This window comes from Macaca nemestrina, chromosome 10 (assembly GCF_043159975.1).
Source record: "Macaca nemestrina isolate mMacNem1 chromosome 10, mMacNem.hap1, whole genome shotgun sequence".
NCBI classification, from domain to species: Eukaryota; Metazoa; Chordata; class Mammalia; order Primates; family Cercopithecidae; genus Macaca; species Macaca nemestrina.
This window is the reverse complement of record NC_092134.1, coordinates 38,691,280-38,718,644: the sequence shown is the minus strand read 5'-3', so window position 1 is coordinate 38,718,644 and position 27,365 is coordinate 38,691,280. Positions and strand designations below refer to the sequence as shown.

At 38.3% G+C, this 27,365-nt stretch overlaps 1 protein-coding gene across 10 annotated transcripts in view; it reads right to left on the bottom strand.

Annotated features, from left to right (window-relative positions):
* Positions 1-27,365, bottom strand: part of LOC105483699 (centrosomal protein 83) — a 186,228-nt gene that overhangs the window by 145,662 nt on the left and 13,201 nt on the right. The window contains exons 2-3 of one of the 10 annotated variants that reach the window (XM_011744688.3): positions 27,073-27,291; positions 16,770-16,822 (exon numbers count right to left, since the gene is read on the bottom strand). The exons of 6 other annotated variants lie outside the window; for them this stretch is intronic. The gene's annotated coding sequence lies outside the window, so the exon portion shown is untranslated. Of the gene's footprint in view, positions 1-1,474; positions 1,569-16,769; positions 16,823-27,072; positions 27,292-27,365 lie in introns of those variants that run through there. 3 more of the 10 variants (XM_011744690.3, XM_071071304.1, XM_011744687.2) reach the window with 3 other exon arrangements.

Below are 27,365 nucleotides of genomic sequence, written 5' to 3'. Positions count from 1 at the left end.
TTTAGATAGAATCCATGGTATTATAATATCCAAAATGTCCAAGTTTCAACAGAGAACCACTGGTCGGCCAGGCACGGTGGCTTAGGCCCGTAATCCAAGCACTTTGGGAGGCTGAGGCAGGTGGATCACCTGAGGTCAGGAGTTCAAGACCAGCCTGGCCAACATGGCAAAACCCCATCTCTACTAAAAATACAAAAATTACCTGGGTGTGGTGCTGCATGCCTATAATCTCAGCTACTCAGGAGGCTGAGGCAGGAGAAACGCTTGAACCCAGGAGGCAGAGGTTGCAGTGAGCTGTGATCACACCACAGCACTCCCGCCTGGGTGACAGAGGGAGACTCCATCTCAAAAATAAATACATACATACATACATAAATATAAGAAAAGAAATCCACTGATCATATCAAGAATGAAGATTTCAAACTGAATGAAAAAAGGTAACAAGCCAACACTATGATGACAGAGATGTTATGGTTATCTGACAAAGACTTTAAAGCACTGATGATAAAAATGCTTAAACAAACAATGACAAACAAGCTTGAAATAAACAAAAAGAGGGTCACAGCAAAGAAATACAAGCCTCAGAAAAGAAGGTAAAAAGAACAACCAAGTGGAAATTTTAAAACTGAAAAATACAGGCTAAGCCTGGTGGCTCAAGCCTGTAATTCCAGCACTTTGGGAGGCTGAGGCAGGTGGGTCACTTGAGGCCAGGAGTTCGAGATCAGCCTGGCCAACATAGTGAAACCCCGTCTCTACTAAAAATACAAAAATTAGCCAGGCGGTGTCGCATGCGCCTGTAGTCCAGCTACTCAGGAGGCTGAGGCAGGAGAACTGCTTGAATCTGGGAGGCAGAGGCTGCAGTGAGCCAAGATTGTGCCACTGCACTCCAGCCTGGGTGACAGACTGAGACTCTGTCTTTTAAAAAAAAAAAAAAAATTCAATGACCAAAATAAAAATACTAGATGAGCTCATCAGCAGAAATAGAAAGGAAAAGAATTAATACACTGGGAATACAGAACTACAGAAATTACTCAGCCTGAACAACAGACAGAAAATAGACACACAAAATAAACAAGCAGCTCAGGGACTGTCAGAACTAAAATAAAATACCTACCATTCCTGTTCTTGGAGTATGATTCCATTTATATGAAATATCCAGAACAGACAAATACACAGAAGGTAGACTGATGATTGCCAGGGGCTAAGGGAATGGGGAAATGAGAACTGACTGCTTTATGGGTACAAGGTTTTCTTTGATGCGGTAAAATGTTTTGGAACTAGACGGTGGTGGTTGTTACACAATGTTGTGAATGTAATAAATGCCACTAAATTATGTACTTTAAAATAGTTAATGTTATGCTACACTAATTTCACCTCAATAAAAAAAGAGAAAAATAAACCTAGCAAACTAGAAACTTCAAAGTGCATCAGTCTCATGAAAGGTATATATAAAAAGATTGTTAAAACACCATACCTGATTTTAAAATCTTAAAACATCTTTTTCTGAGAATGTGATCAAAACAAGAAAGTCCACTATTGCCACTTTTATTCAACAGTGTATTGAAGAACTGGAACAAAACAAAGGAATAGAAGGTATAAAAACTAAAAAAAAAAAAAAAAAAAAAAATTCTTTATATACAGATGTTCTGATTGTGTATGTAGAAAATCTAAAAAAAATCACAGAAAAATAATTAGAAAAAGCAAGTTAGCAAGATTGGTAGATAGAGCAATATACAAAAATTAATTGTATTCTATACGACAGCAACAAAATATTTTTATTTTTTCAATAGTGATATTCTTTAACAAAGTATTTTTAAAGACATTCTTAATAACATTAAAAAATACCAAAAGCCTAGGTAAAAAGATGTGCAAACTATTTACTATAGGAAAACTGTGGCTAGCTACTGAAACTAAAAAAGACCTAATAGAGATATGGATCAGGTATACGGATTAGAAAACATTCTAAAGAGACAAATTCTCCCCAATCTACAGATGATGCAATATCAATATGCAAATGAGTGTGTCTCTATGTGTGAGAAACTTAACATGCTGATTCAAAAATTTATGTGGAACTACAAAAGATTTCCACTGTTGTTGGCCTACCAACAACAGTGGAAATGATTTTAAAGAAAAAAAAATGGGAGGACTTTACTATATATCAATACTTAGTATAAATATACAGTAATTAAGATGGTATGGTATGCCGTTGGCTTAATTATAGACAAAGAGACCAATAAAACAGGATACAGCCCATAAACTGATCCACCCATATAAGATAATTTAGAACTAAGGTAGTTTTGCTGAACTGGAAGAAGAGAGTCTTCAATAAACGCCACTGGGACAACTAGATCACCTTGTAGAAAAAAACACAAGGTGGGCCTTTCTTTATATTACACACTAAAATTAATTCCATTTGGACTGAAATGTGAAAAGCAGAAGCAAAAAGTTGCCACAATATAGCAAAAAATATTCAGTAACGCAAGGCAGGAAAAATAGTATGTCTAAACTCTAAAAGGTGATTCCCAGATAAATAATGAGACCAAGCACCTTTCTTTGTTTACTGGCCATTTAGATATCTTCTTTTATAAAATATCCATTTGCATCTTTTGCCCAATTTTTTCTGTTGAATTGTCTTTTTAATTACTAATTTGTAAAAATTATTCATATTTAAATCTCAATGAGAAAACCAAAAAGACGGTAAGTCTGGAGAGGAGAGGATGCAAAGTTGTAGTGTAAACTGGCATATTCACTTTGGAAAAAAACTAGCATTATCTACTAAGGTTAAAAAAATACATATACTATGACTCAGTAGTTCCTCTCCTTGGCATATATCCACTTGAAATGTGGTAAATACAGGTACAAAAAAGATTTATATGATACTGTCCATAGCAGTATTATTCCTAACAACTGAAATGTAGAAACAAATCCAATGACCATCAATAGCTGAAGAAACAAACAGTGGTATAATGGAACTAGTACTATACTGCAATAAAAATAAGCTATAGATCAAGCTTGTCCAACCTGTAGCCCATAGGCCACAAACAGCCTATGATGGCTTTGAATGCAGCCCGACACAAATTCATAAACTTTCTTAAAACCTTATGAGAGATTTTTTTGCATTTTTTTTGTTGTTGTCGTTCATCAGCTTTCATTACTGTTAGTGTATTTTATGTGTGGCCCAAGATAATAATTCTTCCAGTGTGGCCCAGGGAAGCCGAAAGACTGGACACCCCTGCTACAGATACTCTATACATAGGGTGGATATTACAGACATACTGTCCAGAAGAAGCCAAACACAAAAGAATATACACTAAATTATTACAAATATATAACTTATTACAAATATATAAAGTTTAAAAATTAAAAAAAGCACTATAGTATATAGGGGATACATGCTTAGGGATAAGCATGTATAAAGAAAGGAATTAATTATCATTAAAGTCAAGAAAATATTACTTGATGAGGCTAGTAATGTTCTACTTCTTGAGTTCTGCAGATACATGGAGGTTTGCTTTATAACTTGCTTTGTAAATCACTCAGCTATACGTTGTTGTGTACTTTTCTATATGTATATTATAATTTATAATTTTTTTTGAGACATTCTGTAATCCATACTGGAGTGCAATGGCACGATCACAGCTTACTGCACTGTCAATCTCCCAGGCTCAAGTCACCTCAGTCTCCCAAGTAGCTGGGACTACAGGTACATGCCATTAAGCCTGGCTTTTTACAATTTTTTTTATTTTAATTTTTATTTTTATTTTGTAGAGACAAGGTCCTGCTTTGTTGCCCAGGCTGGGCTTGAACTCCCACACTCAAGCCATCCTCCAACCTTGGCCTGCTAAAATGCTGGGATTACAGGAATGAGCCACTGCAACCAACCTTATAATTCACAATTTTTTAAAAAGGGACTTAGAAGGGAGAGTGACTCAAACATTGGGATCAGCATCATGTCAAGGACCGTAGTCCTTTTCATCGTTCTTCCAACAAATCCTGTTGGCTTAATTCTCCTCATGGTTGTGAGGCTACCACATGGATATGTAATATTCATTTTTTAAAAATTTCTTCTACTAGTTCTTTTATCCATGTGCTTGTTTACAGTCCTTTAAGTAAAATTTGCATATAATGAAATGCACAAATATTATCTCCATGCATCACTTAACAAGGATATGCTCTGATAAACTCATTGTTAAGTGATTTCATTGTTGTGTGAACATCAAAGAATATACGGTACTTACACAAACCTAGATGGTATGGCCTATTATACACCTAAGCTATATGGTATAGCCTATTGCTTGTAGGTTACAAACCTGTACAACATGTTACTCTACTAAATATTGGAGGCAACTGTAGAAAACGAAGTAGAGGTTCCTCTTCAAAAGGACTTTCCTTCCAGTCTAATTGAGAATAAATAGTAGCCTCTCTTAGAAGCAAAATTTATTCAAATATTCTTAAATATCTGCTAGTCGTAATAAAGAAAGCAATATATTTTGTATTCTTAGCCCTCACCTTTTAGCGTAGATATTTGCCCTGGCATGCCTATACAGGCCCAAGCAAGCATTAGTTCGTAGCCTGTTCCTCTTCCTTAATTGGAGGTGTTTTGGCCTTTCTCAGCATTCCACAAGTTACTTCCTCCTTTCCTTTGTTCTCTACCTTTGCCTCTTTTGGGAAGTTCTAAGTTGCTAGCCAATCAGGACAAGTACAGAATGTGAGGTCCCGTTCCAGCCAATGGAAATTGGACACAGCCATAGGGTGGACGCGTTAGATTATAAATGACCCTGTCTCCTTTGTTCATGTGTGCTCTCGTGGCTCGACTGCTAGCAAGCGGCACCCTTTCCACAGAAAGTAAATTAGCCGAGAGATCCTTTGTCTTAGTTTTGATTTCCATAACACTGAATACCCATTTCCAACAGCAAGTGTAACACAAATCACTGGGCAATAGAAATTTTTTAGCTCCATTATAATCTTATGGTACCACTGTTGTGTATGTGGTTATATGTAGCACATGAATGTACACAATTTCATGAGTTCACAAAAGAACTCAAGAAAGTCTCAATTTCATCAAGATATAAAACAGTCCCATCACTCCAGAAAGTTCCTTCATATGCCTTCCCAATCACCCCACCCACAAGAGGCAACTACTTTTGTGGTTATTCTCACCGTAGTTCCAGAACATATTAAAGTGAAATCATACAGTATGTACTCTCATGTAATTGCCTTGTTTCACCCAAATGGCTGTGAGATTCACCTATGTTTTTGTGTATCTCAGTACTTTGTTCCTTTTTAAGGCTGAGTAGCATTTCATCATTTAAACATACCACATATTGTTTATCCATTCTCCTGCTGATGTGCATTTGGTTGTTTCTGCTTACAACGAATACAGCTGCTATGAATATTCTTGTACAAGACTTTCTGTGGACACATTTTCAGATTGGGGGTGAGTGGTGGTAAACATTTAAGAATGGAATTGCTGGGTCATAGAGCAGGTTTATATTTAACTTTGTGTAAGAAACTGCCAAATCTTTTTCCAAAGTGGTTGTACCATTTTCTATTCCAACCAAAAACATACGAGAATTTTGTTTTGTTTTGTTTTGTTTTCTGAGATGGAGTTTCGCTCTTGTTGCCAAGGCTGGAGTGCAATGGTGTGATCTCAGCTCACCACAGCCTCCGTCTCCTGGGTTCAAGTGATTCTCCTGCCTCCGCCTCCCAAGCAGCTGGGATTACAGGCATGTGCCAGCACACCCGGCTGATTTTGTATTTTTAGTAGAGATGGGGTTTCTCCATGTTGGTCAGGCTGGTCTTGAATTCCTGACATCAAGTGACCCGCCCATCTCAGCCTCCCAAAGTGCTAGGATTACAGGTGTGAGGCACCATGCCCGGCCAACATATTGAGAATTCTGTTTGCTCCACATTTTTCCCAATACCTTGTAGCTGCACCAGATCAATCTGGTTCAACTTTTATGTAACAAATTGTGAGTTATTTTTCAGTTGCCATGGACCCTCAGCTCACATAACCTGAGCATGCCAAGATGAGCCAAGACTGCAATCTCAGGAGGAACCTAAGTGCTTGGACCAAGGAATGGGGACTGAATTAAGAAGCAGACACTGCACAGCAGGATCCAGGATCCAGGATCCAATCAGATCAAGCTCTGGCATCATCCCATGGTGGGATCCTGTCAGATCATGCCTCCAGCACCCCTCATTGCAAGATCCAATCAGATCACGCCTTGTTATCCTACACTTATAAAACCTGACTCGGGCCCCTGCTTTGGGAACTATCCCCACGTTCTCCTTACTTGTTGCAAGTAATAAAATCCTCATGCTAAATCCTCCTTGGTTGTGAGCACCAAGTTGATGATACCCGCCAAGCAACCAAATCCACATGTTGTGTGGGTTAATAACGTGGTGTTGTGAGTCCTTTTAATTGTAGCCATTCTAGGAGGCATAAAGTGGTATCGCCTTGTGATTTTAATTTACATTTTCCTGAAGCACTTTTTCATGTATTTAAAGGCTGTTCACAGATCTTCTTAATCTTTGAAAAGATTTTTGCTTTAAGAACCATCACAGCAAAGAATATTTACTTCGTAGCCAGCAAAATGGGAGATTTTAATAGCTAATGTGTATATTAAAATGAAAACAGACCAGTGTGGTGACTCACACTTGTAATCCCAGCACTTTGGGAGGCCGAGGCAGGTGGATCACAAGGTCAGGACATTGAGACCATCCTGGCTAACATGGTGAAACCCTGTCTCTACTAAAAATACAAAAAAAAAAAAAAAAAAAAAAAAAAAATTAGCCAGGCCTGGTGGCAGTCGCCTGTAGCCCCAGCTACTCAGGAGGCTCAGGCAGGAGAATGGCGTGAACCCGGGAAGTAGAACTTGCGGTGAAACAAGATCACACCACTGCACTCCAGCCTGGGCAACAGAGCAAGACTTCATCTCAAAAAAAAAAAGAAAAGAAAACAAATCTAAAATTTGTCTCATTGCACTAATTACCATTAGCTTCCTGAGCATATACTGCTGTTTTCTACCTCCATGACTTTGTAAATGCTAATTTCCTTGCTCAGAAGGCTTTTTCCATCTCTTTGTACTCTGATCTAGTGAATTCCTATTCAGCCTTCAAAACCCAGCTCAGGAATGCATTACTTCCTCCATGAAGTAAAGACCCTACCAAACATATATAGTTCATTATTCCGTGTTTTATCTTGCATTTTAGTATACATAACACATGGAATGTAACTTTGTCCATGACAAGAAACATGTCTTACTCATGTTCATAACCCCAGCACCTAAACAACCACAGGCACATATTAAGAGCTCAAAAATAGCAAATGAACAAATAATGTGCTCAATTTACTTTTCTTCTCAAATTCAGAAACAGTCTTCCAAACAATAGTGGGCTGAATGCTAGCCCCTCAAAATATGTCATTTCCTAATCTTTGGATGCTATGAATATTACCTTACATAGTTTTTAAAAAGGGGTGGGGGTGATTAAATTATGGATCTTAAGAGGAGGGGCTTATGCTGGATTATGTAAGTGGGCCCAAAACAATCACATGTAACCTTCTAAGAGAGAAGGAGAGGGAGTTTTGAGATGGAAGAAACAATGTGATCACGGAGACAGAGACTGGAAAGATATAGCCATAAGCCAAGCAAAACCTACAGCCACAAAAAGCTGGAAAAGGCAAAGAAAGGATTCTGCCCCAGAGACCAGAGGGAACGTGGCTTGGCCAACAACTTGATTTCTGACTTCTAATCTCTAAAACTTTGAAAGAATAATTTTGTTGTTGTTTTGAGATACCTATTATATGGTAATTTGTAACAGCAGCCACAAGTAACTAATACAATGGCTTTCTCTTGTATTAATATTTACTTATAATAAAATTTATCAAACTCAAAATTTCTAACACAATTTTAAATTCCTACCATGGTTAGACTTCTCTGATTTCGATCAGTCAACACACAGCTATCAATTACTTGCAAGACACTTACACATGCATTAGATGCCTGAAATACACAATAAAACGTCTCCTACTGTACAGAGTTTACTAAATACAAAAATTCATATTGAAAATTTTTTAAAGTAAAGTACAAAGTTCAAACAGAAATAAGGGAAAAAAAAGTGAAACATTATCTCAATCAGCCTGTTAATCAGTGAGTACTTGCTGGGCTAGTCTCAGTGAAAGGCAGTTTTTAAAAGACTAGTACAACCTTTTTCCAAATTCTTCATCTTCTCTTTGCAACCATTACAAATACATAATCACATCCATGTGTCCTTCCTGCCACTTCTTTTGACTGGTCCCAGCTTTACAGACCTCCATATGACATTTTATTTTGCATAGGCACTGTATTTTTTAAGCAGTGAGTAGTACAATGTCTGCCCCAAAGTATGGTAATTCAAAATATTCAAAAAGCACAGCTGCTGATACTCATGGAAAGCTTCCAAAACACATTCCATTAAAAGCACATGCTATGCCTTTGAACATTTCAAAACAATGCTTTAAATACTACATGCCCTCAAAGTGAATGATGTTTTTTAAAAACAACATTAAAAGTCTAGGGAGGACCTATACCAGGCATTTACTTTACTTACAAACAAAACATTCGAAATGAATTTCTTCAAAATCCAGAGATAATCCTACACTAGTCACCCAAACAGCCTTTGGATAGCCATCCAGGATGTCTTGCGTACAAAAAAAATGTCACAACTTGACACCCTGCCAGAACCTGAAGTGCAGCTGGGAGCAGACCCTTCAAAGCCCTGGTAAGGTGCCAGGCTCTGTAATTGTGATTTAGAAAGAAACAAGGGAGAGCAAGGAAAGAGAAAAGGAAGAAGATATGTATTCGAGTGGTTAGCAATCAACCACCAAGCACTCTAAATTAAAATGTTACTCTATTTTTACGATTGTGCTGTCTGCCTCTGCACAGCTTAATTCACACAAAAGAATTCTAGAAAGCAGGACATAGTAATGAGTCAACCTCAAATGCTTAGTATAAATTACCAAAGTCTCTGAAAGTTGTGATGTGAAAGGCAAAGATGATTCTTGTCCGAATTCATTTTAACATTTCTTAATGTAAGGTCTGTTATAATAACATGAGGACTTTGAGAAGATTTATGAGCACTCAGCACCTCTGTCTCAGTTGTACATTCTTCTTTGCTCACAGTCCCACCTTTCTTCTGAAATAGAAAAGGCTACCCATAATATGGCTGCTAATACACAATAAAGATGGTCTACGGATGCAACAACATATCCTGAAAATTGTTTTTTAAATAAATCCTGATTTAATTTTATTTCCATGAGATTTATGCCTTGGTCTGAAAAGTTAAAGAGAAATTGATACTTAAAACTGAATTTAACTGATATTTTTACTGCAGTTGACACATTCTCTTTATTATTTCGAATCTGTCACAAAGCAAGTATAAAATTTTTCACAGCCACAAAAAGGAGATAAGTAAAAGCCATCCTCAAGACACGCAGGTTAATGTTAAAACCATATACTTCTAAAAACTGATTAAACAACCAATATGATTAAGTGACTGCTATACCATATTTACTGAATGGTCTACTTATAGTAAAAGGGTTTTGAGAGATAAAAAAATAAATAGACCATCAAGTCAAGCACACTTCTCATCAGGAAAGAAGAACCTGCCTATATTCAGAATACTCCATGGATATTTTCTAAGTACTTTTAATATGCTAGACATTTTGTTGGATACAGGAATACAGAAATAAATAAAAGAAAACCCTTGTCCTCAAGGAGTTTACAATGGTCAGCAGAATATACTCGTTAACCAACAATTGCTGACTGAATAAGGATGAGAGAAAATGGACTATTTAAACTTTTTGGACTAAAAATTTTTTTACCATGTGCACATATTACCTATTCAAAGTCATAAATTCAGAAAGTTTTTAAATTGTAAAACATTAAGGAATTCAACAAAGAGGCGACAGGAAACACCTAAATCAAGGAAGGAGAGAGAAGTGAGTCAGTCTGCTTATCCGAGATCAGCTAAGAGCCTGGAGAGACTCCCCAGTCTGGGGAAAGGGTAAATGAGAGATGCCCAGGGGTCCACATTCCCACCATGGACACCTGCAATCCTAGCCACAGTAGAGGCCCTGGACCCTCACAGGCCCTGAAACTAACATAGGGAGCTGCATGAAGACTGCACAACAGCACTGTTCCAGAGAGGGAGCACAGGCTGGGGCACACTACCTCCCTACTCCCCATCCCAGTCCCAAGCAGCTATAGTAAGACACCGTTTTGAGAACCTAGTCCCAACAGACTGCACCTTGCGCTTGGGCTTAACAGCACCTGTCTCTTCACATCCCTGGAGTCCCGCTGACATACCCAGCCCACAGCAACCACCATGCCTGGTTCCTGATGCTGGGGCCAAAGTGCACGCCTCTGGCTCCAACCCCACCCACTGCTTCCAGCAGTGGAGCCACCACTTATTTTCACGTGCCCAGAGTCCCTCACCCACAGCTGCCATCACTGTGCTAACAGGGCTAAGGAATAAGCAAAGCATGAACTTCCACTGCCCAGTCTAAAGCACAAGCCAAGCATGAGCTGCCACCACCAGGACTAAAATGTGAGTGAAACACAGGCTGCAATGCCAGGGCTGAAACACAAGCCAAGTAGGGTCTGCCACCACCAGGGCTAAAATGCAAGTGAAATGCATGTTTCTAATACTTGCCTGCATATAGCTGGTATCACTGAAAGCAACTCTACCCTCCCCAGCAGTAGGGCTGCAGCACAGGCACTGCCTCACACAACATGAACATTGCGCTGAGGGCCTAAGGATCACCCCACCCCTTCCTAACACAGCCAGCACCTACAGGCACCACTGGGGAGTCTAAAGACAAGCCTACCTGGCCTTGCCCACCCCCCATGCCAGAGCACACGATCCAGAGGCCTGGAGATCACACAACTCAGCCACCATTGGGAACTAAGGACTCTTCCCAGGAACCTGAGATTGGGCTCACCCACCCAGCTACTAACATCACAGCAAGAAAATATCATACCTCCAAAGGAACACAGTCATTCTCCGGCAACAAATCCCAATCAAAAAGAAATTCACAAAATTCTGGAAAAAGAATTTAAAATATTGATTTTAAAGAAGCTCAGTGAGATACAAGAGAATACTGAAAAATAACATAAAGAAATCAGAAAAACAATTCCTAGAATATGAATGAGAAATTTATGAAAAAGATAGGTATCATTAAAAAAAAAAAAGAATCAAATTCTGGATCTGAAGAATTCACTGAGTGAAATACAAAATACACTTGAGAACTTCAACAACAGACTAGATCAAGCAGAAGAAAGAACCTCAGAACCTGAAGACAGGTCTTTCAAATAACCCAATCAGACAAAAGATAAAGAAGAATAAAAAACAATGAGTAAAGCCTTTGTGACACATGGGCAGCATAAGGCAACTAAATACTCTCATTTTCAGAGTCTCAGAAGGCAAAGAGAAAATAAAATGCATAGAAAACCTGCTTAATGAAATAACAGATAAAAACTTCCCAAGTCTAGCAAGGGATTTAAACATCCAGACACAAGAGGCTCAAAGATTCCCAAACAAATACAATACAGAAAGGTCTTCCACAAAGCACGTTATAGTCAAACTGTCAAAAATCAAAGACAAAAAGAGAATTCTAAAAACAGCAAAAGAAAGTGTCCGGTTACTTATAAAGGAATCCCCATGAGACTAATGGCAGATTTCTCAACAAAAATCTTACAGGCCAGGAGACAATGGGACGACATATTCAAAGTGCTGGGGAAAAAACCCAAAACTCTCAGCCAAGGATACTATACCCAGAAAAGTTATCATAAATGAAGGAGAAATAAAATCTTTCTCAGTCAAGCAAAAGCTGAGGGAATTCATCACCACTAGATCAGCCCTATGAGAAATGTTTAAGGGAGTCTTATACCTGGAAAATATATAAAAATATAAAATCCACTAGTAGAGCAAACACACAAGCAAGGAAAAGACTCAAATGTTACCACTACAGAATGCCATCAAACAATAATAATAAATAAGAACAAAGGACAATTAGAAATCAATTTTAAAAATGACAGAAACAAGCCCCTACATATCCATAACAACCTTGAATGTAAATGGATTAAACGTCATTCCACTGAAAAGAAACAGACTAGCTGAATAGATATTTAAAATTAAAATAGAACAAACAGGACCCAACTATATACTACTTAAAAGAAATTCATCTAACCTATAAAAACACACAGACTGAAAGTAAAGGGATGGGAAAAGACATTCTATGCAAACAGAAACTAAAAGGGAGCAGGAGCAGGAGCAGGAGTAGCTATACATATATCTGTTAAAATAGGCTTTAAGTCAAAAACAGTAAAAAGAGACAAAAGTCATGATGTAATAGTAAAAGGATCAATTCAGCAAGAGGATAACAATTCTAAACATATATGCACCCAACACAAGAGCACCCAGATATACAAAGGAAATATTATTACACCCAAAAAGAAATCCACAAATAGCCAATAGTTTTGACAATGGCACCAAGAACATACATTTGGAAAAGAACGTCCCCTTCAATAAATGGTGCTGGGAAAACTGAATATCCGTATGCAGAAAAATTAAATTGAATCTCTACCTCTCATATGTACAAAAATCAACTCAAGATGGATCAAAGACGCAAACATAAGATCCAAGACTATAAAATTACTAGAAGAAAACATAGGGAAAACACTTCAGGACATTGGTCTCAGCAAAGATATTATGGCTAACACTTCAAAAGCACAGAAAACAAGAACAAAAATAGACAAATGGGACTATATTAAACTAAAAAGCTTCAACACAGCAAAGGAAACAACCAACAGAGTGAAGGAAAAAACCCATTGAATGGGAGAAAATATTTGCAAACCATTCATCTGACAAGGGACTAATACCTAGAATACACAAGGAAGTCAAAACTTAACAGAAAAAAAACAAAAACAAAAAAGTCTCATTAAAACGTGGGCAAAGGCCACAAATAAACATTTCTCAAAAGAAGACATACAAACGACCAAAGGGTACATGAAAAAATGCTCAACATCACTAATTACCAGGGAAATGCAAATCAAAACCACAGTAACATATCATCTTATCCCAATTAGAATGGCTATTATAAAAAAAAGTAGTAACAACAGATGCTGGCAAGGATGTGGAGAAAAAGGGAACACTTGCTGCTGGTAGGAATGTAAATTAGTACAGCTAATATGAAAAACAGCATGAAGATTTCTCAAAAAACTAAAAATAGAACTAGCATACAATCTAGTAATCCCACAATGGGGTATTTATTCAAAGGAAAAGATATCAGCATGTCAAAGAGATACCTGGACTTATGGGGTTATTGCAGCACTATTCACAATAGCAAAGATACAGAATCAACTTAAGTGTACATTAATGGATAAACTGAATTTTTTTTTTTTTTTTTTTTTTTGATACAGAGTCTCGCTCTGTCGCCCAGGCTAGAGTGCTGGAGTGCAGTGGCGCAAACTCAGTTCACTGCAAGCTCTGCCTCCCGGGTTCACACCATTCTCTTGCCTCAGCCTCCCAAGTAGCTGGGACTACAGGCACCTGCCACGATGCTGGGCTAATTTTTTTTTTGTATTATTAGTAAAGACAAGGTTTCACCGTGTTAGCCAGGACAGTCTCAATGTCCTGGCCTCGTGATCCGCCCACCTTGGCCTCCCAAAGTGCTGGGATTATAGGCATGAGCCACCGCACCTGGCCTGAACTGATTTTTTTTAATGTGGTATATATACATGGTGAAATACTACTCAGCTATGAGAAAGAATGAAATCATGTCATTTGTAGCAATATGGATAAAGCTGGAGGTCATTACAATAAGTGAAATAAGCCAGGCAAAAAAAGACAAATACCACATGTTCTAACTCATGTGGGAGCTTAAAAAAAAAGTTGATCTCATGGAGGTAGAGAATAAAATGATATAAAAGGCCAGGAAGTATGTGTGTGGGGGAAGGTGGGATAAAGGAAGTTTGATTAATGAATACAGATATCCAGTTAGATAGACAATACAAGTTCTAATGTTGCACAGCAGAATACAGTTAATAATAATTAATTTGAATCATATATATTTCAAAGTAGCTACAAGAGAGGACTTGAAATATTCCCAACACATAGAAATGGTAAACACTCAAGGTGATGTATACCCCAAGTACCCTGACTTGATCATTACACATTCTATGCATGTAACAAATACACATGTACCCCATAAATATGTAAATTATATGCCAGTTTAAAAAAAGAGGAACTTCCAAAAAATTATAAAAATATTATAAAATATTTACCAGTAGTATGAATGGACAAGGGAGAGAACCCTAGTTCTGCTAGTGAAGTTGCCAGGGGAAACTTCACAAAGAAGCAGCTAAAATTAAGAAAGGGATGCAAGGAAGAAACATCAAGTACAAAGTCTTGGCGATTAAGGAGAAGAACATTAGGGGTGGAGGGCAAGGGAGAGAACACCCTGGGGAGGTAAGGTAGGGCCTTGAAGGCCACATGCAGAAGACTGGAGTTTATCTCATGGTCTTGGAGAGCCAATGAAAGACTTTAAACTTAGATGGATAGAAGACATTATAGGGTAGACTCACATTTACATTTCAGAAAAATAAGTGGTTTATTTGTGGAGGACAGATTTGAGGAGGAGGAATAGAAGAAAGAGAAAAAGGAGATCAAAGGTCCAGGAAAGCAATAATGAGGGCCTTAACTAAGACAGTAGCAGCAGGTAGTCAATAATCTTGAAAATTAATTTGAAGCCAGGCACAGTGAGTGGCTCACACCTATAATCCTAGCACTTTAGGAGGTCAAGGCAGGCAGATGGCTTGAGCTCAGGAGTTCAAGAACAGCTTGGGCAACATGGTGAAAGCCTGTCTCTATGAAAAATACTAAAATTAGCCAGGTAAGGTAGCATGCACCTATGGTCCCAGCTACTCAGGAGGCTGAGGTGGGAGGATTGCTTGAGCCCAGGAGGGTCGAGGCTGCAGTGAGCCGAGATCGCACCACTGCACTCCAGCCTGGGTGACATGGTGAGACCCTGTCCCGAAAGGAAAGGAAACGAAAGGAGAAGAGAAGAGAGAGGAGAGAGGGGAGAGGGGGGAGGGGAGGGGAGAGTAGAGGAGGGGAGGGGAGAGGAGAGGAGGGGAGAGGAGAGGAGAGGGAAAAATTAACTTGGGGGCAGTAAGAGCAGGAGTTAATAATTAGATACTTATACCCATCCCCCAGCAAAAAGTATTTTAATGTCACTAGTTAAAAGGTCAATCAGGAAACCAAGATAGGAAAGCAAAGAACACTAAAATGGAATCCAGTTAAAATGGAAGAAAGGCTGTTTCAAAGATTACAATTACTTCATGCGCTAATCCTACATAAGAATGAGGAATCCTGTACACTGACCTTTGGCAAATCAATCTTAGTAAACTGCAAAAACCATCACTGTAAAACACTCAGAATATCCACCTTTCTTCCATAGAGATTTCAAAAGCAGAGGGGCAAACTCTAAAGCTGGCTCTGTCAGGAACAAAGACATAAAATGAGGATTTTGTTCCTTAAATGTCCACCTGCTGCTACTCCTCCTCATTCTTTCCTTCAAACAAATCATCTCTATAGCAACACACTCTAAAAGAATTTGTGGGTGGAAAGCATATGTTTGTGAAAAAATATGAGAACTCAAGAACATGAGCTATTTTATTTTTTTCTTTAATATAAGAGATACACAATATATTAGGTTACAACTAAAAAATAAGGAACAGATATGAAAAAAATGTTTAAACACACAAAAAATGTAAAAATTGTACAACTGATACCACAAATGTTCACATGGAAATTCTTTTTACAGGTTACAATGACACCTTGTGGTAAGACTTTTCAAATTATACAAATTATCTTAGAAAATATTTTTTACAGCAGAGACGCAAGAAAACTGGCTTAGAAAATAGGAAAGCTCGAAACCATAGTAATGAGATAATTTGTACAAGTATAATAATACATTTGAAAAATTAAGGTTGAGAAATCAAACTCTTAAAAATGTCACAACATTAGGTAGGCAAAAGCACTTTACAAACTGTAAACACAAGTTGAATATCCCTTATGCAAAATGCCTGGGACCAGAAGGATTTCAGATTTTGAATTTTTTCAGATTTTAGAATATTTGCATATACATAATGAGTATCTTGGGGATGAGATGCAAGTCTAAACATAAAATTCATTTATGTTCCATATATACCTTATACACACACATAGCCTGAAGGTAATTTTATTTTTCCCTTGAGGATGCTTAATAAACTGTATGTTGTACGCCTGCATTTTGACTGCAACCCATCATACGAGGTCAGGTTTGAAATTTTCCACATGGTGTCATGTTGGTGCTCAAAAAGTTTCAGATTTTACAGCATTCTGGATTGTGGGACTAGGGATCCTCAACCTGTATAAAGCATTATACTAGTCCCTTCACTTGAACTGAAATTATTAAATACTCTTCCTTATTCTCTAGTCCCTCATCCCATCTCGTAAGAAACGTCAAGCTGCACCTCTCAAAGCTTCATCTATTACTTGATCTGAATGATACTGAAATTTGCACCCTAGTTCCTAACCTCTCTCCGCTTATAAATCCCCCTCTACTCACATGTTCTTTCTACAACAGAAGCGCAAAGATGGGATTTAAGACATATTTTGAATTTACCCAAAATATGGCACCTTGGCATTTGAGAAAAAAGCAGAAGCAAGAAGGTTTATCTCACCTTCCTCTAAAGTAGGTCATAAGATCCTCAATCCAGAGGGGTCCTCCCTATACCTGTAGGAAAGAAGACACAAAGAGGAATCTGAACGGGACTTACTAAGTTTCCCCCAGTTTATTACTGCTAGAGCATATCCATTTGTCCTCTAATGATACTTCTGCATGACTGTCCACAAAAAAACAGAGAGACAGACGCTTTGAAAAAAGCAGCTTACTGATGCAAATGCCACAAGACAGCCAAAAAGCTCCGAAGACAAAAGACATGAACTCTCCGGAGCTCTATGGGCCTGTCCATCGTCTAAGAAACCTCAGTACTTACCCTGCCAACGTAGGGCAAGATTATACCCCCTTCTACTACTGCAGCTGCTGCTCTCTTCAAAGTGCCACCTCCTGACTGGAGGCCAACCGACTCAAGCCATTACAGCAACTCATAACAGAACAACTCTGTTCCAAAAGAGAAAACAACAGCTAATTCCACTGCCTGCAACACTCATAGGTCCTGAGTCTGTCCACATGACAACTTCAACTGCTAGCCTAACCAGCATTCACTCCCCTGCCACCTCCACTGGAGCAGGTGCCAGTATCCAGTTGGGAGACCTGAGACAGATTGTATCACAAGACAACTCGCAGACATTCGCTAGCATCAGCCTGGAGCCCAGTAACCCTGCTGGGTGGCTAGACCCAGAACGGTAATAACAATCACCTCAGTCTGGCTCTTAGGAAGCCCCATCCCTAGGGGAAAGCGGTGACTCCACATCAAGGAATCACCTCGTGGGACAAAAAAAAAAAAAAAATGTGAACAGCAGTCCTTCAGTTCCAGATCTTTCCACTAAAACATACAAATGAAAAGGAACTAGAAAAGTAATTTTAGTAATATGACAAAACAAAGTTTGACAACAAAAAGATCACACTAGCTCTCCAGCAATGGATCCAAACCAAGAACAAATCTCTGAATTGCCAGATAAAGAATTTGGAAGGCTGATTATTAAGCTACTCAAGGGGGCACCAGAGAAAAGTGAAAACCAACTTGAACAAATAAAAAAATAAAATAAAAATAAAATAAAAAACAGGATATGGATGAAAAAGTCTCCAGAGAAATATGCATCATAAAAACAAGACAACCACAACTTCTGGAAATTAAATACACACTTAGAGAAACACAAAATACACTGGAAAGTTCCAACAACAGAATTAAACAAGTAGAAGAAAGAACTTTAGAGCTCAAAGACAGGGCCCTCAAATTAACCCAATCTGACAAAGACAACGAAAAAATTTTAGCTGGGTGCAGTGGCTCAGCCTATAATCCCAACACCTCAGGAGGCCACGGCAGGTGGACCACAAGGTCAGGAGATCAAGACCATCCTGCCTAACGCGGTGAAATCCCATCTCCACTAAAAATACAAAAAATTAGCCAGGCATGGTGGCACACACCTGTAGTCCCAGTTACTCAAGGGGCTGAGGCAGGAGAATCACTTAAACCTGGGAGAAGGAGGTTGCAGTGAGCCAAGATCATGCCACTGCACTCCAGCCTGGGCAACAGAGAGACTCCATCTCAAAAAAAAAAAAAAGAAAAGAAAAAGAAAAAGGAAGAAACAAAGAAAGAAAAAGAAAAAAAAAATTATTTTAAAAAATGAATAAAGCCTCCAAGAAACTTGGGATGTTAAAAGACCCAACATAAGAATAACTGCTGTCCCTAAGGAAGAAGAGAAATCTAAAAGTTTAGAAAACTATTTGAGGGAATAATTGAGGAAAATGTCCCCGGTTTTGATAGAGATCTAGACATCCAAATACAAGCAGCTTGGCCAGATGTGGTGGCTCATGCCTGTAATCCAGCACTTTGGGAGGCCAAGGTGGGAGGATCACTCAAGGTCAGGATGACACCAGCCTGGCCAACACGGTGAAACCTCGACTAAACAAAAAAATATATATATATTAGCCAGGCATGGTGGCGTGTGCCTGTAGTCCCAGCTACTCAGGAGGCTGAGGTAGGACAATCGCCTGAACCTGGAAGGCAGAGGCTGCAAGGAGCCAAGATGGCGCCACTGCACTCCAGCCTGGGCGACAGAGTGAGACTTGGTCTAAAACACACACAGGACACACACACACACACACACACACACACACACACACAAAGCTCAAAGAACACCCAGGAAATTTATCACAAAAAGATCAACACCAAGGCACACAGTCATCAGGTTATCTAAAGTCACGACAAAGGAAAGAATCTTAACAGCTGTGAGGCAAAAGCATCAGGTAACCTACAAAGGAAAACCTAATAGATTAACAGCAGATTTCTCAGCAGAAACCCTACAAGCTAGAAGGAATTGGGTACTACCTTTAGTCTCCTTAAACAAAAAATTATCAACCAATAATTCTGTATCCAGCAAAACTAAATTTCATAATGAAAGAGCAATAAAGTCCTTTTCAGACAAACAAGTGCTCAGAGAATTCACCACTACCACCAAGCCAGCACTGCAAGAACTGCTAAAAGGAGTTCTGACTTTTGAAACAACCTCAAAACATCAAAATAGAACCTTCCTTAAAGCATAAATCTCACAGGACCTACAGAACAATAACACAATGTAAACAACAACAAAAAAAAAGGTAATCAGGCAACAACTAGTATGATGAACAGAACAGTATCTCACATCTCAATACTGATGTTGAATGTAAATTGCCTAAATGTTTCACTGAAAAGATACAGAGGCCAGCACAGTGGCTCACACCTGTAATCCCAGCACTCTGGGAGGCCGAAGTGGGCAGATCACCTGAGATCAGGAGTTCAAGACCAGCCGGGCCAACACAGTGAAAGCCTGTCTCTACTAAAAATACAAAAAAATTAGCCAGGCATGGTGGCAGGCACCTGTAATCCCAGCTACTCAGGAGGTTGATGCATGAGAATCGCCTGAATCCGGGCAGCAGACGTTGCAGTGAGCCAAGATCATGTCATTGTACTGGGTGACAGAGTGAGGCTCTGTCTCAATTAAAAAAAAAAAAAGATGCAGAAAAACAGAATGGATAAAAATCCACCAAGTATCTGCTGCCTTCAAGAGACTCACCTAATACATAAGGACTCATATAAACTTATAAGGTAAAGGGGTGGAAAAAGATATTCCACACAAATGGAAACCAAAGGTGAGCAGGAATAGTTATTCTTATATCAGACAAAACAAACTTTAAAGCAACAACAGTTTAAAAAGACAAAGAGGGACATTATATAGTGATAAAAGGATTAGTCCAACAGGAAAATATCACAATCCCAAAAACATATACACCTAACATTGTAGTTCCCAAATTTATAAAACATTTAATACTAGACCTAAGAAATGAGATAGATGGCAACAAAATAATAGTGAAGGACTTCAATACTCCACTAACAGCACTAGACAGGTCATTAAGACAGAAAGTCAACAAAGAAACAACAGACTAAACCCTAAAACAAATGAACTTAACAGATATTTACAGAACATTCTACCCAACCATTGCAGAATATATTCTTTGCATCAACACATGGAACATTCTCCAAGACAGACCACAAAACAATTCTCAACAAATTTAAGAAAATCAAATATCAAATATTCTCTAAGACCACAGCAGAATAAAATTAGAAATTAAATCCAAAGGAACCTTCAAAACTATACAAATATATGGAAATTTAAACCTGCTCACGACTGACCTCTGGGTCAACAATGAAATCAAGAGGGAAATTTTAAAATTCTTTGAACTGAACAGTAACAGTGACACAACCTATCAACCCTCTGGGATACAGCAAATACAGTGGTGCTCAGAGGAAAGTTCATAGCAATCAATGCTTACATCAAAAAGTCCGAAAAAGCACAAATAGACTACCTAACCTCACACCTCACGGAATTAGAGAAACAAGAACAGACCAAACCAAAACCAAGCAAAAGAAAAGAAGTAACAAAAATCAAATGAAATTGAAACAACAACAACAAAATAATACAAAAGATAAATGAAACAAAAAGCTGGTTATTTGAAAAGACAAAATTGACAGACCATTAGCAAGATTACCAAGAGAACAGAGTAGATCCAAACAACTCAATTAGAAACAAAAGAGGAGATATCAAAAGTGGTAACACAGAAATACAAAAGATCCTGCTTTTGTAGGGCTACTATAAATATCTTTATGCACACAAACTAGAAAACCTAGAGGAGATGGATAAATTCCTGGAAATATACAACCCTCCTAGATTAAACTAGGAAGAAACAGACACCAACTCTGAACAGGTCAATAACAAGTAGCAAGATTGAAACAGTAATTTTTAAAAAAAGCCAACAACAACAAAAAAATAGTCCAGGACCAGATGGATTCACAGCTGAATTCTATCAGACGTTCAAAGAAGAATTGGTATGAATCCTACTGAAGCTATTCCAAAACACAAAGAGGGAATCCTCCCTAAATCATTCTATAAAGCAGTATTACCCTAATAACAAAACCAGGAAAGGACATAATAAAAAAAGAAAACCACACACCAATATCCCTGACGAACAAAGATGCAAAAATCCTCAACAAAATACTAGCTACCCAGGTCCAACAACATGTCAAAAAGAAAATACACCATGATCAACTGGGTTTCATACCAGGGATGCAGGGTTGGCTTAACAAATGAAAAGTCAATAAATGTACCATATAAAGACACCATATAAACAGAATTAAAAACAAAAACCACATGATCATCTCAACAGACGCAGAAAAAGCATGACAAAATTCAGATCCCTTTATGATTAAAACCATTTGCAACATCGGCATAGAAGGGACATACCTTAATAAAAGCCATCTATGACAAACCCATAGCCAACATTACACTGAACAGTGAAAAGTTGAAAGCATTCCCCCCGAGAACTAGAACAAGACAAGGATGTCCACTTTCACCACTTCTATTCAATATAATAATGGAAGTCCTAGCCAGAACAATCAATGAGGAGAAAGAAATCAAGGGCACCCAAATTGGTAAAGAGGAAGTCAAAGTGTTGCAGTTTGCTGATGATATGATTATATACCTAGAAAACCCTAAAGACTTATCCAAAAAGCTCGTAGAACTGGTAAATGAATTTGGCAAAGTTTCAGGACACAAAATTGATGTACACAGATGAGTAGCTCTGCTGTATAATAACCACCAAGCGGAGAATCAAATCAAGAACTCAACCCCTTTTACGATAGCTGCAAAAAATAAAACAAAATACTTAGGAATATACCTAATCAAGGAGGCGAAAAGACCTCTGCAAAGAAAACTATAAAAAAACGCTGAAAGAAATCATAGATGACACAAACGAATGGAAATATATGCCATGCGCGTGGATGGGTAGAATCAATATTGTGAAAATGACCACACTGCCAAAAGCAATCTACCAATTCAAAGCAATTCCCATCAAAATACCACCATCATTCTTCACAGAACTAGAAAACAACAATCCTAAAATTCATATGGAACCAAAAAAGAGCCTGCAAAGCAAGACTAAGCACAAAGAACAAATCTGGAAGTATCACATTACCTGACTTCAAATTATACTACCAAGGCTATAGTTACCAAAACAGCATGGTACTGGCATAAAAACAGGCACATAGATCAGTGGAACAGAATAGACAACCCAGAAACAAAGCCAAGTACTCACAGTCAACTGATATTTGATAAAGCAAACAAAAACATAAAGTAGAGAAAGGACAATCTATTCAACAAATGGTGCTGGGACAATTGGCAAGCCACATGTAGAAGAATGAAAGCGGAATCTCAACTCTCACTTTATACAAATATCAACTCAAGATGGCTTAAAGACTTAAATCTAAGACCTGAAACCAGAAAAATCCTAGAAAATCACATCAGAAAAACTCTTCTAGACATTGGCTTAGGCAAAGAGTTCATGACCAAGAATCAAACGCAACAAAAATGAAAATAAATGTATGGAACTTAATTAAACTAAAAAGCTTCAGCATAGCAAAAGAAATAATCAGCAGAGTGAACACACAACCCACAGAGTGGGAGAAAATATTCACAAACTATGCATTTCACAAAGGACTAATATCCAGAATCTACAAGGAACTCAAACAAATCTGCAAGAAAAAAATAAATATTCCCATCAAAAACTGGGGAAAGGACATGAATAGACAATTCTCAAAAGATATACAAATGGCCAACAGACATATGAAAAAATGCTGAACATCACTATCAGGCAAATGCAAATCAAAACCACAATGTGCTACCACCTTACTCTTCCAAGAATGGCCATAATTTAAAAACCAAAAAATGATAGATGGTGATGGAGATGTGGTGAAAAGCGAACACTTTTACACTGCTGGTGGGAAGGTAAACTAGTACAACCACTATAGAAAACAGCATGGATATTCCTTAAAGAACTAAAAGTAGACTGGGCGAGGTGGCTCATGCCTGTAATCCCAGCACTTTGGGAGGCTGAGGTGGGCGGATCACGAGGCCAGGAGATGGAGACCATCCTGACGAACACAGTGAAACCCCATCTCTACTAAAAATACAAAAAAAAAAAAAATTAGCCACGCGTGGTGGTGGGTGCCTGTAGTCCCAGCTACTCAGGAGGCTGAGGCAGGGGAATGGCGTGAACCCATGAGGTGGAGCTTGCAGTGAGCAAAGATCGCACCACTGCACTCCAGCCTGGGCGACAGAGCAAGACTCCATCTCAAAAAAAAAAAAAAAAAAAAAAAGTAAAAGTAGAACTACCATTTGATCCAGCAATCTCACTATTGGGCATCTACCCAGAGGAAAAGTCATTATATGAAAAAGACACTCGAACATGCATGTTTACAGCAGCACATTTGCAACTGCAAAAATATGGAATCAGCCTAAATGCCCATCAACCAATGAGTAGATAAAGAAAATGTGGTATATATATACCATGCAATACTACTCAGCCATAAAAAGGAATGAAATAACAGCATTCACAGCAACCGAGATAGAGTTGGAGGCCATTATTCTAACTGAAATAACTCAGGAATGGAAAACCAAACACCGTATGTTCTCATAAGTGGGAGCTAAGCTACGAGGATGCAAAGTCATAAGAATGATATAATGGACTCTGGGGACCTGGGGAGAAGGGTGGGAGGGGGTGAGGGTTAAAAGACTGCACACTGGGTGCGTGTACACCACTCAAGTGATGGGTGCAGCAAAATCTCAGAAATCACCACTAAAGAAGTTATCCATGTAACCAAACATCACCTGTTCCCCCAAAACTATTGAAATAATAATTTTTTTTAGAAAAACACAGAAAGAAAGGTTTCCCTGTTTATTTCAGTCTTCATTTCTGAAGACTCATATAAAGTAAAGCTTTCATTAAGTAAATGTGTATGCTTTCCTCTTGATAATCTGTCTTTTGTTATAGGGGTCTCAGTCATGAATCCAGTAATAGGTGAGGAAAAGTTATCACATTTTATCCACTACATCAACCTAACAAGAATTCAGTTCATTAGGTTCAAATTTTCTACTTGTCTTCTTAAAAAAGTCAATTACCACTATCCTCCTCTCATTTAACCACTACCCATCCTCTATCCTCTATTTGTAACAAATTAATCCTGCTGATTCTTCATCATCTATTTGTTGAATATAATCATTCTTCCCCATTTTGAGAGCCATCACACTCCAGTGCCGAATCTTAAATACTTTACACTTAACAGAAGCCTCCTAGATGGTGTCCCAGACTTTAGTCTTTTCTCATTCTTACATGGCCTACAAATATCACCAAAACAATCTTTCTCACACACTGCCTTCGTCACTATAACTCCTATGATAATCCTTATTCTTTTCTGACTCAAATATAAATTTCCCAGCTAAACTCACAGCCCTGTATTAGCCAGCTCCCTATACAAATTCAAACATTTTGCTGCCCCACAGGACCCCTGTGCTACAGTCAATTAAGTTTACTTTACAGACTCTCAAACACATTTCTCTTTGCCTTCAAAACTTTGTTCATAGTTATGCCAAATTAAAATACCTTCTTAAATCCTGTCAATTAATCCACAAATCACAATCACAGTCAAACCTGAAACCCTATAGTCTGCAAAATCACAAAACTATTTTCAGAGTTTTAGTTGCTCTAAAAGTGAACAAAAAGAGTAGCTTTTGCCCATGTGCTTCATAGGTTCCTGCCTTCCTTGTGCTTGCCGCAGGATATTTATTCTATATATACATATATATTTTTTTGAGACGGAGCCTGACCCTGTCACCCAGGCTGGAGTACAATGGCGCAATCTCAGCTCACTGCAACCTCTGCACCCCGGTTTCAAGTGATTCTCCTGTTTCAGCCTCCCGAGTGGCTGGGATTACAGGCACGCACCACGCCTGGCTATTTTTCGTATTTTTAGAGACAGGGTTTCACCGTGTTGGCAAGGCTGGTCTCGAACTCCTGATCTCAAGTGATCCACGCACCTCGGCCTCCCAAAGTGCTGGGATTACAGGCATGAGTCACTGTTCCCGGCCTAATTTATTCCATATTCTATAACATCTGCACTTTTCCCCTCCAGATGCTTTATAACCATATAAACTATCTTCAACTGTTTTGGTCATCTTCATAGCTCCGAATTCCAGTAAACTGTTAATGACAGTAAAGTGATCCACAAAATTTCTATGATGTAAATCCTACTCTCCCATAGGCTTATAATGTAATTTCAGAGAAACCTTGGGGAAGGATGTCACCGAGAACACTGTTTGCTAACCAATTATGCATGCATTAAAGTTAGTTACCAAGAAATTTCTATCTCAGGCCAGGTGTGGTGGCTCACGCCTGTAATCCCAGTACTTTGGGAGGCTGAGGTGGGCAGATCACCTAAGGTCAGAAGTTCGAGATCAGCCTGGCCAACATGGTGAAACCCCTTCTGTACTAAAGATACAAAAATTAGCCAGGCATGGTGGCAGGCACCTGTAATCACAGCTACTCAGGAGGCTGAGGCAAGAGAATCACTTGAACCTGGGAGGCGGGGAGGTTCCAGTGGCCCAAGATCACACCACTGCACTCCAGCCTGGGCAACAAGAGCAAAACTCCAACTCAAAAAAGAACAGAAAAGAAATTTCTACCTGGAGGGCAGTTTACTAAGCAAAAGCTTTCAAAATGAATATATCTTATGACTTAATAATTCTAATTTTAGGAATTAATCCTGAGAAACTAATTAGAGATGCAGAAACATTTATGTTCAAGAATCTTCTTTTATTTGTCATTCAGTAAATGTTTATTGAGTGTATCCTAAATTCCAGGTAGGAGTGGAGGATAGAATCAGTTCTTATCCTCATGGTACTAACTTAATAGTGGTGTTTACAATGGAAAGAGACTATTAAAAAAGCAGGTCATGGCCAGGTGTGGTGGCTCATGCCTGTAACCCCAGCATTTTGGGAGGTCGAGGTGGGAGGATCACTTCATCCCAAGAGTTCAAGATCAGCCTGGGCAACATAGTGAGACTCTATATCTATAATTGTTTTTAAAAAGCAGGTTACAATAGTAAGATATGCCATATTTGTGCATCAGAAAATTCAATATTGTTAAGAAGTTAATTTCTCCCAAATTCAATGCAATGTCATTCAAAATACTGAGGTAGTTTTCATAGAAATTAACAAGCTGATTCTAAAATTCATATGGAAACACAAGGGACCTAGAAGAGCCAAAAAAAAAAAAAAAAACTTTGAAAAAGAACAGTTAGAAGACTTGTATTACCTGACTTCACTTATTAAAATGCATAGAAATAAAAATTATGTAGTATTACATCAGAGTCACAAAAATCCGTTAAACAAAAAAGACTGTCCTGAAATACAGTCAAATATAAACAGTCAATTGATTTCTGACAAAAATGCAGGCAGTTCAGTGAAGAAAAAATAGTCTTTTCAAAAAATGGTCCTGGAACAATTGTCTTTTCCATACACACACACACACACACAAAAAGAACTTCAAGTTGCTCCTTATACCATGTACAAAAATAGAATCAAAATAAATCAGAGGCCTGAATTAAAAACCTAAACTATAAACCTCCTAAAAAAAATACAGGAGAAAATCATTTTGATCTTGGGTTAAGACTTCTCAGATATAACACCAAAAGCACAATCCATAAAAGAAAAAACTGACAAACTGGATTTCATCAAAATTAAGAACTTCAAAATCCACTACTCTTCAAAATCCACTGTTACATAAGTGAAAAGATACACCAGACTTGGGAAAAACTGCAAATCATAAATCTGATAAAGGACTTGCACCCAGAATAAAGAACTCTCAAAACTAAATGATAGGAAAATAAACAATCAAAAATTTTTAATGAGCAAAACATTTAAATGGACACTCACCAAAAATGATTAAGTAAACATTTGTTTGTATTTTCCAAGTACTCCAGTTTCCTCTTCTCATATCCTAAAGATGTGCACGTTAGGTTCACTGGGAGATCGAAATTGTCCCAGTAGGCATGAGTATGGGTGTGTGTTTAAGTGCACCATGCAATGGAATGTCATTCTGTCCACGGTTGGTTCCGTGCCAGGACAGGCTCTGGCCACCAGAAAGCCTGAACCCTAGAGCAGGTTGGAAAATGAATGAATGAATGAATGAATGAATGAATGAATAAAAATTATTGTAAAATGAAATT